A 14,378-nucleotide genomic window follows, 5' to 3' on the forward strand; every position below is an offset into this window, starting at 1 on the left:
ATCATCTGGAAAGGTTTTGCACAAGGATTTACCATCCTCTAGCCTGGAAAACGGATGCTCTTTCCTTCAGGTGGAATGCCCTAACAATTTATGCATTCCCTCCCCTGCCATTAATCACCAAGGTGTTACTGAAGATCAAGGCAGAACAACCAAGAGGAATCTTGATAGCTCCAGACTGGCCAAGGCAACACTGGTACCCACTGCTACTGAGCATTACTCACACCAAACCGTGGCCCTTGCCTCCATGGCCTCAGCTCCTGACTCAACACAGCTACAAAACTGATCATCCGAAGCTGCAAACCTTAAAGCTGACAGCTTGGAGAGTCCCATGACTGGGATCCATGACTCCCTCTCCAAAGAAGTTCAGGAAATTTTGTTGGAGGCACGCAGACCTTCCACCAAAAAAACCTATTCGGCCAAATGGAAGAGATTCACCATCTGGAATGTCAACAAGGGCCAGGATGCATCCCTGATGAGCATATCTCTGATATTAGAATACTTGGCAGAAATGTTTCGCAGTGGCCTTTCTTATTCTTCCATCAAAATCCACGCTTCAGCTATCTCAGCACATTACAACTGTGATCCACCTGTGTTTTCGCACCCTTTGCTAAGACAGTTTCTAAGGGGTATAAAGAATATCAAACCTCCAAGGAAACAACCAATCCCTGCACGGGACCTCAACTACGTCTTGGAAAAATTAACTCTTCCTCCTTTTGAACCAGCAGCATCTTCAGAAATGCAATTCCTATCTTGGAAAATGGTTTTCCTGTTGGCAGTCACCTCAGCAAGAAGAGTCTCGGAGATACAGGCCCTCATGGCAGTTCCTCCTTTCCTCAACTTTCATCAGGACAGAGTTTCTCTTAGGATCAATCCTTCCTTCATGCCTAAGGTGATATCCAGGGTGTCTCTAAACCAAGCAATTCACCTGCCTACTTTCTTTCCTAACCCTCAAAACAAAGGGGAAAAGCTGTTGCATACTTTAGACATTCACAGGCAACTACGCTACTACTTGGACAGAACCAAGTCTACCAGGAAGTCTGACCAACTGTTCATAGCCTATGCTGCTGGGGCACAAGGAAAGGCAGTCACCAAGCAAACTATCTCAAAGTGGATTGGACACTGCATCAGATTCTGTTATTCTTTCCATGGAAAAAGTGTGCCAGTCAATATTAGACCACACTCCACCAGAGCTATGGCCACATTCACAGCCTTTCTAAGAGGAGTGGCTACAAAAGATATTCTAGAGGCTGCTACATGGAGCTCCGTGCATACATTTACCAAACACTACAACCTGCCATTATACTCCAGATCCCGAGCAGGCTTTGCTTCGGCAGTCCTGCAGGGCCTTCTAGCTACACCATCTCTTGCTTAGTCCTACCACCCCCAGCTTGGCTATGGTATTCAACCCATATGTCAGGACTGCAGTTGCATTCTTGAAGGACATAGTACAGTTTTGTACCTACCATAAATGTAGATGTCCGATAGATATGCAACTGCAGTCAGGTTTTCCCTCCCTCCTACCCCTCTGTTTTTCCCTTGGGTCCATTTCCCCCCCTTTTTTCCCTATAAGCTGGGGATATCTGTTATGGTGTATCTGTTTATTACTGTTGTGCATTTCTAGATTTTTTGCTTATCCATTCACAAAATTCAGCCTTCCTTGGAGGGCACCTGGCATCTGGGGCAAGAAACACTGAAGAAGATGGCGCCGGCTGATGCCTTTATACCCCAGCCATTCTGACGTCGGGGAGGAGGCGACATCAGCCGACGCCGGACCCAGACTTTGGAATCCGGCCGACCGAAGGGCTGCCTGAGGCAGGACAACCCATATGTCAGGACTGCAGTTGCATATCTATCAGACAGCTACATTTATGGTAGGTACAAAACTGTACTATTTACAAAAGTAATTACATGTATCCTCCAAGTGACAGCTTATCATTAAGGAGATGGCAAGATTATCTAACCTCAACACAAACTCCATAGTGTTCCTCCACACATGATCAAGGCAGAGGTGCTTGGTGTATTGGAAGATCTTAGCGATGCTTGAATGACCAACGCTCCATCTTTGAAGGTTTGAGCCTTATTTGATGCTTCCTTATAGATTCATAGATTGTTACTAGGCTAACAACCTAGGGGGCCTAGCCAAGTATTCTAGAAAGAATAATGATGTCCTATATCCAAATAGGACATTGAGGGCCATGCATTTACAAGTTACCTCAGTCCATAAAGGACATGGGTGCTAGACCTAGTGTACATTTCCTATTCCCATCCACTGGCCTAAGTTGTGCTTAAACTGGGTAATAGATAAACTCAACTTCACATGAATGAATAGCCAGTTTCATAGGAGGGGCAGTTTCTGGGACACAGTGTGTTCCAAAGGAGGGGCCGTCTGTGGGACACATATCTGTTTCTCCAGCATATTTTGTCTAAGTCACAGACAAAATTCAGGTCCTTATCCATGACAAAATGGTGCTAGGGAATTCTTTATAAGGAAATCTATATCTGCCATATGCTTTAAAGGAAATATATAGCTGGGTATCTTCCTCATAATAACAATACATCATCCCTTTCCTTCAAACAATCTCATCCAGTAGATGTATATACACCGTAAGTATTAAATATTCCAGGACTGTGGCCTGTGGAACCCAGAAATGCAGAAGGTACCTAGAGGAATAATTAATCCTAGAGACCATCCTATATGCCTGTAAAGGTAAGAGGCAAACTAGCCAAGGACTGAGGAAGAAAACATTTCAGCAAGATTTCATAGTGCACAGTATCTCATGTAGCCAAAAGAACAAGACAGATCAAAACTGAGTAATACAGTTGATCCATTTTAACTAGGAAGTCAATGGTAGCATCAGGAAGTTTTATTTCATTGCTATGCTGGACCCTGAAACTGATCAGGGACACCATAAGCTTTTTCATAAGACTAAAGGTGCACATTAGTAAAATCTTTTATTGCTTATCCAATGAAGTGAAGATTACAGATGGGGAAAACATTTTTACAGCTTTGAAGATCAAAGAAATAAAACAGTATTAAAGAGTAACTTCTAGAAAATGTGCCCAGTCATCAGTGAGATCCTTACAATCCGGAAAGTAACTGGACCAGAGGAGTCCATACAAGATAACGCAAGAGCAGCTGGAACAGGATTCAGTGTGAACATTGAGATATGTAAGCTGAAATCAAATTCTTGACCAAATAATAACTTGTAAAATGAAACTGATGATTCAGTGACACTCCTATAAGGGAAATGACCAACCTGTTGGGCGCTTCTCATAGTTTCCAGCCTAATCTGGGCAACTTTATCAAAGAAAAATCAAGCAGCATCTTGAGACTCAGAGGCAGAAAGATCTTTCTGGTTCAACTGTCAGCCTACACTGCACAGTCTGTTCACTTTCTGGATGAGCATCACAGTTTAATTCATTTTTGAAGATACTGGAAAATAGTGCCTTCTTTTGGTAGATCTTTGACTGGGAACACAATAATGTTTATCTAGATTGTTTGCCCTTGACAAGGACAGTCTTTCTTTTACCCCACTTTCCTGAGACTGGGCAGGTTGTGATCATTCCAATGGTCATGCATCACACTTGAAGTGGGAAGTACACAACTTGTGCTGAGGTAATCAGTGATAGCCTTGTTATAGGCTTATATCAACTACTTGGGCTTATTCACCCGAAATTTCTGAGAGAGCTGATCAGTTAAAATGGCTGCGTCACTACTAATAATATGCAGATCCTTATACTTCACTGGTTCAAGATCACATGACATTTCTTGGAGGAGTTTCAATATGAAGGTAATCAAGGAATGATTATGTCAAGAGACGGGCTCCACTACCAAATCAGAAGTGGCACATCTAGATGAAAAACCAAGTGCAGAGGCAACTACCTAAACCAACACAAATCTCTTTGTTGCATTCAGGAATTTTTAGTATAAAACATCAACGTGAGAATCAAAGAGAAGGGATTATTAAATGTACAGTTGTCTCTAGCTCCATAATTTGATTTCCATTTAATTTATGAGAATAGTTTCCTTGCTATTTCATCCACTGAAATAGTTCAATTAACTCCATAGGTGTTTGGTTTATTAAACAGACAAATCTGCTATAGCTTTTGATGGATACTATTGACTTGCTTTATCATTATTTTATAGCTGTTTCTTAACTGCAGGAGGCAGTGTAATGGTTAATATTAAGGATGTACTTGCCTATTTCATAAACCATTTGAACCAAGATTATATATATATATATATATATATATATATATATATATATATATATATATATATATATATATATATATGTATATATATATATATATATATATATATATATATATATATATATATATATATATATATATATATATTTATATATGTAAGGAATTTTTGAGTGACATTTTTTACCTTGTCAAAAGAAACATATCAAAGTAATAACAATCAGTAATTTAGGCATAGCAAACCTAGTTGTTGTATTATATACTTTGTTCCTAGAAGAATTTTGTTGAATGATTTATGCGCTTTATGGAAAAGGGAGCACTTTCTGTAAGCAAAAAGGGTGTGCTGAACTAAAATCTTAAAATGAGAAAAAAATGAAAAGCTTAATTTGTGGGTTAGATATGTTTTTGGCAAAATGCAAATGTTGAAGATAAAGCATGAAGATGAAATACACATGATGAGAAAAGTACACAGTAAAATAACGAATGGGTAGATTTTCAGGTGGTACGTTAAGGAGTTAACCGAGACACACTTGAAAATCACCTTGAAAACTGGTAATGAGGAAATATTGCCTGTAGGTTTGTGTGACATAAACTGGTAATTCTGTCCTAGCAATGTGTAAGAAGGCCAATATGAACTCCAATTAAAAATTGGTTTTAGGTTGCTGCTTTATATTACCGCTTCTTTGTGTAATGATGTACATAGTAACTTGTAACATTTGCTAAATGTCTAGTAAATGTTTATAATGTTAGTTGGAATTGCGGCTGATAAAAGGACCACTGATCAGCCCAACTATGCAATTAATTAGTACATTAAACATTTAATTTGTATGTATTTACCATTGCATTTACTGTTCCACTTTGTAAATATTAGCTTATTGATGATGTAACTTTGTAAAATAAACCTCTGTAGTTAAATCCTAATATAAACAAGCTCTGAAATAAAAAGGAAAAAAACCTCCCTTCCCTCCAAAATAAATTTTACTCTTAAGATGCCAGTAATACTTTTGCTAAACTTAACAAGGAACTCTGGATGCTGATCAAGCCAACATTGCCAGACATGAGGTAAAAATAGCCACCCAGTCAATAATCATAAAGTGTTCTTTAACTTTGATAGCTAAATCTCAGAAATAATGTTCAGCACTGCACAAAAATAAAACTAAAGGACATCATGTACTCCGAAACAATGCCCAGCACTGCAGAGAGCTAATAGTGAAGGATATGACATATTCAGAAACAATGCCCAACAATGCACAGAGCTTATAGTAAAGGACATCACATACTCAGAAACAATACCCAGCACTGTAAAGAGCAAATAGTAAAGGACATCACATACTCATAAGCAATGTCCAGCACTGCACAGAGCTAATAGTAAATGACATCACATACTCAGTAAGACTGTCCAGCACTGCACAGAGCTAAATGTAAACATCACATACTCAGTATCAATGTCCAGCACTGCTCAGAGCTGATAGTAAACGACATCACATACTCAAAAACAATGTCCAGCTATCATCTACTCAGTAACAATGTTCAGCACTGCACAGAGCTAATAGTAAATGCCATCACATACTGAGTAACAATGCCCAGCACTGCACAGAGCTAATAGTAAATGACATCACATACTCAGTAACAATGTCCAGCTCTGCACAGAGCTAATAGTAAATGACATCACATACTCAGTAACAATGTCCAGCTCTGCACAGAGCTGATAGTAAATAACATCACATACTCAGTAACAATGTCCAGCACTACACAATGGTAATAGTAAAGGACATCACATACTCAGAAACAATGTCCAGCACTGCACTGCGATAATAGTAAATGACATCACATACTCAGAAACAATGTCCAGCACTGCACAGCGCTAATAGTAAATTACATCACATACTCAGTAACAATGTCCACTGCAGCACGCAGCTAATAGTAAATGACATCACATACTCATAAACAATATCAATCACTGCACCGAGCCAATAGTAAATGACATCATATACTTAGTAACAATGTCCAGCACTGCACAGAGCTAATAGTAAATGACATCACACACTCAGTAACAATGTCCAGCACTGCACAGAGCTAATAGTAAATGACATCACACACTAAGTAACAATGCCCAGCACTGCACAGAGCTAATAGTAAATTACATCCCATACTCAGAAACAGTGTCCAGTGCTGCACAGCAATAATAGTAAATTACATCACATACTCAGTAATAATGCCCAGCATGCACATAGCTAGTAGTAAATGACATCACATACTCACGAACAATGCCCAGCACTGCACAGAGCTAATAGTAAAGGACATCACATACTCATAAACAATGTCCATTGCTGCACAGAGCTAACAGTAAAGGACATCACATACTCAGTAACAATGTCCAGCACTACACAATGGTAATAGTAAATGACATCACATACTCAGAAACAATGTCCAGCACTGCACTGCGATAATAGTAAATAACATCACATACTCAGTAACAATGTCCAGCACTACACAGCGGTAATAGTAAATGACATCACATACTCAGTAACAATGTCCAGCACTGCACAGAGCTAGTAGTAAACTATATGACATATTCATAAACAGTGTCCAGCACTACACAGAGCTAATAGTAAATGACATCACATACTCATAAGCAATGTCCAGCACTGCAAAGTGCTAATAATAAAGGACATCACATATTCAGTAACAATGTCCAGCACTGCACAGAGCTAATAGTAAATGACATCACATACTCAGTAAGAATGCCCAGAACTGCACAGAGCTAGTAGTAAAGGATATGACATATTCATAAACAGTGTCCAGCACTGCACAGAGCTAAGAGTAAATGACATCACATAATCATAAACAATGCCCAGCACTGCACAGAGCTAATAGTAAAGGACTTCACATATTCAGTAACAATGTGCAGCACTGCACAGAGCTAGTAGTAAATGACATCACATACTCAGTAAGAAAGTCCAACAGAGCTAATAGTAAATACCATCACATACTCAGTAACAATGTCCAGCACTGCTCATAGCTGATAGTAAATGACATCACACACTCAGTAACAATGGCCAGCACTGCACAGAGCTAATAGTAAAGGAAATCACATACTCAGAAACAATGTCCAGCACTGATCAGAGCTAATAGTAAATGACATCACATACTCAGCAACAATGTCCAGCACTGCACAGAGCTAATAGTAAATGCTATCATCTACTCAGTAACAATGTTCAGCACTGCACAGAGTTAATAGTAAATGACATCAAATACTCAGAAACAATGTCCAGCACTGTACAGAGCTAATAGTAAATGCCATCACATACTGAGTAACAATGCCCAGCACTGCACAGAGCTAATAGTAAATTACATCACATACTCAGTAACAATGTCCAGCCCTGCACAGAGCTGATAGTAAATAACATCACATACTCAGTAACAATGTCCAGCACTACACAGTGGTAATAGTAAATGACATCACATATTCAGAAACAATGTCCAGCACTGCACTGCGATAATAGTAAATGACATCACATACTCAGAAACAATGTCCAGCACTGCACAGCTCTAATAGTAAATGGCATCACATACTCAGTAACAATGTCCAGTGTAGCACACAGCTAATACTAAATGACATCACATACTCATAAACAATATCAATCACTGCACAGAGCTAATAGTAAATGGCATCACATACTCGGTAACAATAACCAGCACTGCACAGAGCTAATAGTAAATGACATCACACACTAAGTAACAATGCCCAGCACTGCACAGAGCTAATAGTAACTTACATCCCAAAATCAGAAACAATGTCCAGCGCTGCACAGCACTAATAGTAAATTACATCACATACTCAGTAATAATGCCCAGCATGCACATAGCTAGTAGTAAATGGCATCACATACTCAAGAACAATGCCCAGCACTGCACAGAGCTAATAGTGAAGGATATCACATACTCATAAACAATGTCCATTGCTGCACAGAGCTAACAGTAAAGGACATCACATACTCAGTAACAATGCCCAGCACTGCACAGGGCTAATAGTAAATGACAGCACATACTCAGTAACAATGTCCAGCTCTGCACAGAGCTAATAGTAAATGACATCACATACTCAGAAACAATGCTCAGTACTGCAAAGAGCTAATAGTAAATGACATCACATACTCAGAAACAATGTCCAGCACTGCACAGAGCTAATAGTAAATGACATCACATACTCAGTAAGAATGCCCAGCACTGCACAGAGCTAGCAGTAAAGGATATGACATATTCATAAACAGTGTCCAGCACTGCACAGAGCTAATAGTAAATGACATCACATACTCATAAACAATGTCCAGCACTGCACAGAGCTAATAGTAAAGGACATCACATATTCAGTAACAATGCCCAGCACTGCACAGAGCTAGTAGTAAATGACATCACATACTCAGTAAGAATGTCCAGCACTGCACAGAGCTAATAGTAAATATCATCACATACTCAATAACAATGTCCAGCACTGCTCATAGCTGATAGTAAATGACATCACACACTCAGTAACAATGGCCAGCACTGCACAGAGTTAATAGTAAATGCTATCATCTACTCAGTAACAATGTTCAGCACTGCACAGAGTTAATAGTAAATGACATCAAATACTCAGAAACAATGTCTTGCACTGCACAGAGCTAATAGTAAATGCCATCGCATACTGAGTAACAATGCCCAGCACTGCACAGAGCTAATAGTAAATGACATCACATACTCAGCAACAAAGTCCAGCACTGCACAGAGCTAACGGTAAATGACATCACATGCTCAGTAACAATGTCCAGTACTGCACAGGGATAATAGTAAATGATATCACATACTCAGTACCAATGTACAGCACTGCACAGAGCTAACAGTAAATGACATCACATACTCAGTAGCAATGTCCAGCACTGCACAGAGCTAATACTAAATGACATCACATACTCATAAAGAATATCAATCACTGCACAGAGCTAATAGTAAATGACATTACATACTTAGTAACAATGTCCAGCACTGCACAGAGCTAATAGTAAATGACATCACACACTCAGTAACAATGTCCAGCACTGCACAGAGCTAATAGTAAATGACATCACACACTCAGTAACAATGTCCAGCACTGCACAGAGCTAATAGTAAATGGCATCACATACTCAGAAACAATGCCCAGCGCTGCACATCAGTAATAGTAAATTACATCACATACTCAGTAATAATGCCCAGCATGCACATAGCTAGTAGTAAATGACATCACATACTCAAGAACAATGCCCAGCACTGCACAGAGCTAATAGTAAAGGGCATCACATACTAATAAACAATGTCCATTGCTGCACAGAGCTAACAGTAAAGGACATCGCATACTCAGTAACAATGCCCAGCACTGCACAGGGCTAATAGTAAATGAGAGCACATACCCAGTAACAATGTCCAGCACTGCACAGAGCTAATAGTAAATGACATCACTTACTCAGAAATAATGTCCAGCACTGCACAGAGCTAATAGTAAATGACAGCACATACTCAGTAAGAATGTCCAGCGCTGCACAGAGCTAAAAGTAAATGGCATCACATACTCAGTAACAATGCCCAACACTGCATAGAGCTAATAGTAAATAACATCACATACTCAGTAACAATGTCCAGCATTGCACAGAGCTAGTAGTAAATGACATCACATATTCAGGAACAATGTCCAGCACTGCACAGAGCTAGGAGTAAAGGATATGACATATTCATAAACAGTGTCCAGCACTGCACAGAGCTAATAGTAAATAACATCACATACTCATAAACAATGTCCAGCACTGCACACTGCTAATAGTAAATTACATCATAATCAGTTACAATGCCCAGCATGCACAGAGCTAGTAGTAAATGACATCACATACTCAGAAACAATGCCCAGCCTGTACAGAGCAAATAGTAAAGGACATCACATATTCAGTAACAATGCCCAGAACTGCACAGAGCTAGTAGTAAAGGATATGACATATTCATAAACAGTGTCCAGCACTGCACAGAGCTAAGAGTAAATGACATCACATAATCATAAACAATGCCCAGCACTGCACAGAGCTAATAGTAAAGGACTTCACATATTCAGTAACAATGTGCAGCACTGCACAGAGCTAGTAGTAAATGACATCACATACTCAGTAAGAAAGTCCAACAGAGCTAATAGTAAATACCATCACATACTCAGTAACAATGTCCAGCACTGCTCATAGCTGATAGTAAATGACATCACACACTCAGTAACAATGGCCAGCACTGCACAGAGCTAATAGTAAAGGAAATCACATACTCAGAAACAATGTCCAGCACTGATCAGAGCTAATAGTAAATGACATCACATACTCAGCAACAATGTCCAGCACTGCACAGAGCTAATAGTAAATGCTATCATCTACTCAGTAACAATGTTCAGCACTGCACAGAGTTAATAGTAAATGACATCAAATACTCAGAAACAATGTCCAGCACTGTACAGAGCTAATAGTAAATGCCATCACATACTGAGTAACAATGCCCAGCACTGCACAGAGCTAATAGTAAATTACATCACATACTCAGTAACAATGTCCAGCCCTGCACAGAGCTGATAGTAAATAACATCACATACTCAGTAACAATGTCCAGCACTACACAGTGGTAATAGTAAATGACATCACATATTCAGAAACAATGTCCAGCACTGCACTGCGATAATAGTAAATGACATCACATACTCAGAAACAATGTCCAGCACTGCACAGCTCTAATAGTAAATGGCATCACATACTCAGTAACAATGTCCAGTGTAGCACACAGCTAATACTAAATGACATCACATACTCATAAACAATATCAATCACTGCACAGAGCTAATAGTAAATGACATCACATACTTAGTAACAATGTCCAGCACTGCACAGAGCTAATAGTAAATGACATCACACACTCAGTAACAGTGTCCAGCACTGCACAGAGCTAATAGTAAATGGCATCACATACTCGGTAACAATAACCAGCACTGCACAGAGCTAATAGTAAATGACATCACACACTAAGTAACAATGCCCAGCACTGCACAGAGCTAATAGTAACTTACATCCCAAAATCAGAAACAATGTCCAGCGCTGCACAGCACTAATAGTAAATTACATCACATACTCAGTAATAATGCCCAGCATGCACATAGCTAGTAGTAAATGGCATCACATACTCAAGAACAATGCCCAGCACTGCACAGAGCTAATAGTGAAGGATATCACATACTCATAAACAATGTCCATTGCTGCACAGAGCTAACAGTAAAGGACATCACATACTCAGTAACAATGCCCAGCACTGCACAGGGCTAATAGTAAATGACAGCACATACCCAGTAACAATGTCCAACACTGCACAGAGCTAATACTAAATGACAACACATACTCAGAAACAATGTCCAGCGCTGCATAGAGCTAATAGTAAATGACATCACTTACTCAGAAACAATGTCGAGCACTGCACAGAGCTAATAGTAAATGACAGCACATACTCAGTAAGAATGTCCAGCACTGCACAGAGCTAAAAGTAAATGACATCACATACTCAGTAACAATGCCCAGCACTGAACAGAGCTAATAGTAAATGACATCACATACTCAGGAACAATGTCCAGCACTGCTAATAGTAAATGACATCATAATCAGTAACAATGCCCAGCATGCACAGAGCTAGTAGTAAATGACATCACATACTCAGAAACAATGCCCAGCCTGTACAGAGCAAATAGTAAAGTACATCACATACTCAGTAACAATGTCCAGCACTGCACAGAGCTAATAGTAAATGACATCACATACTCAGTAAGAATGCCCAGCACTGCACAGAGCTAGCAGTAAAGGATATGACATATTCATAAACAGTGTCCAGCACTGCACAGAGCTAATAGTAAATGACATCACATACTCATAAACAATGTCCAGCACTGCACAGAGCTAATAGTAAAGGACATCACATATTCAGTAACAATGCCCAGCACTGCACAGAGCTAGTAGTAAATGACATCACATACTCAGTAAGAATGTCCAGCACTGCACAGAGCTAATAGTAAATATCATCACATACTCAATAACAATGTCCAGCACTGCTCATAGCTGATAGTAAATGACATCACACACTCAGTAACAATGGCCAGCACTGCACAGAGTTAATAGTAAATGCTATCATCTACTCAGTAACAATGTTCAGCACTGCACAGAGTTAATAGTAAATGACATCAAATACTCAGAAACAATGTCTTGCACTGCACAGAGCTAATAGTAAATGCCATCGCATACTGAGTAACAATGCCCAGCACTGCACAGAGCTAATAGTAAATGACATCACATACTCAGTAACAATGTCCAGCCCTGCACAGAGCTGATAGTAAATAACATCACATACTCAGTAACAATGTCCAGCACTGCACTGCGATAATAGTAAATGACATCACATACTCAAAAACAATGTCCAGCACTGCACAGCGCTAATAGTAAATGACATCCCATACTCAGTAACAATGTCCACTGCAGCACACAGCTAATACTAAATGACATCACATACTCATAAAGAATATCAATCACTGCACAGAGCTAATAGTAAATGACATTACATACTTAGTAACAATGTCCAGCACTGCACAGAGCTAATAATAAATGACATCACACACTCAGTAACAATGTCCAGCACTGCACAGAGCTAATAGTAAATGACATCACACACTCAGTAACAATGTCCAGCACTGCACAGAGCTAATAGTAAATGGCATCACATACTCAGAAACAATGCCCAGCGCTGCACATCAGTAATAGTAAATTACATCACATACTCAGTAATAATGCCCAGCATGCACATAGCTAGTAGTAAATGACATCACATACTCAAGAACAATGCTCAGCACTGCACAGAGCTAATAGTAAAGGGCATCACATACTCATAAACAATGTCCATTGCTGCACAGAGCTAACAGTAAAGGACATCACATACTCAGTAACAATGCCCAGCACTGCACAGGGCTAATAGTAAATGACAGCACATACCCAGTAACAATGTCCAGCACTGCACAGAGCTAATAGTAAATGACATCACTTACTCAGAAATAATGTCCAGCACTGCACAGAGCTAATAGTAAATGACAGCACATACTCAGTAAGAATGTCCAGCACTGCACAGAGCTAAAAGTAAATGACATCACATACTCAGTAACAATGCCCAACACTGCATAGAGCTAAAAGTAAATGACATGACATACTCAGTAACAATGTCCAGCATTGCACAGAGCTAGTAGTAAATGACATCACATATTCAGGAACAATGTCCAGCACTGCACAGAGCTAGGAGTAAAGGATATGACATATTCATAAACAGTGTCCAGCACTGCACAGAGCTAATAGTAAATGACATCACATACTCATAAACAATGTCCAGCACTGCACAGAGATAATAGTAAATGACATCACACAATCGCTAATAATGGCCAGCACTGCACAAAGCTAATAGTAAATGACATCACATACTCAGAAACAATGTCCAGCACTGCACAGAGCTAATAGTAAAGGACATCACATATTCAGTAACAATGTCCGACACTGCACAGAGCTAATAGTAAATGACATCACATACTCATAAACAATGTCCAGCACTGCACAGAGCTAATAGTAAATGACATCACATACTCAGTAACAATGTCCAGCACTGCACAGAGCTAATAGTAAATGACATCACATACTCAGTAACAATGCCCAGCACTGTACAGAGCAAATAGTAAATGACATCACATATGCAGAAACAATGTCCAGCACTGCACAGAGCTAATAGTAAATGACATCACATACTCAGTAACAATGTCCAGCACTGCACAGAGCTAATAGTAAATGACATCACATACTCAGTAACAATGTCCAGCACTGCACAGAGCTAATAGTAAAGGACATCACATACTCAGTAACAATGTCCAGCACTGCACAGAGCTAATAGTAAATGACATCACATACTCAGTAACATTGTCCAGCACTGCACAGAGCTAGAAGTAAAGGACATCACAAACTCAGTAACAATTCCCAGCACTGCACAGAGCTAATAGTAAAATGACATCACATACTCAGTAACAATGTCCAGCACTGCACAGAGCTAATAGTAAATGA

The sequence above is a fragment of the Protopterus annectens genome, chromosome 7.part1 (assembly GCF_019279795.1).
Source record: "Protopterus annectens isolate FY-2018-M chromosome 7.part1, PAN1.0, whole genome shotgun sequence".
Classification (NCBI taxonomy): Eukaryota; Metazoa; Chordata; order Ceratodontiformes; family Protopteridae; genus Protopterus; species Protopterus annectens.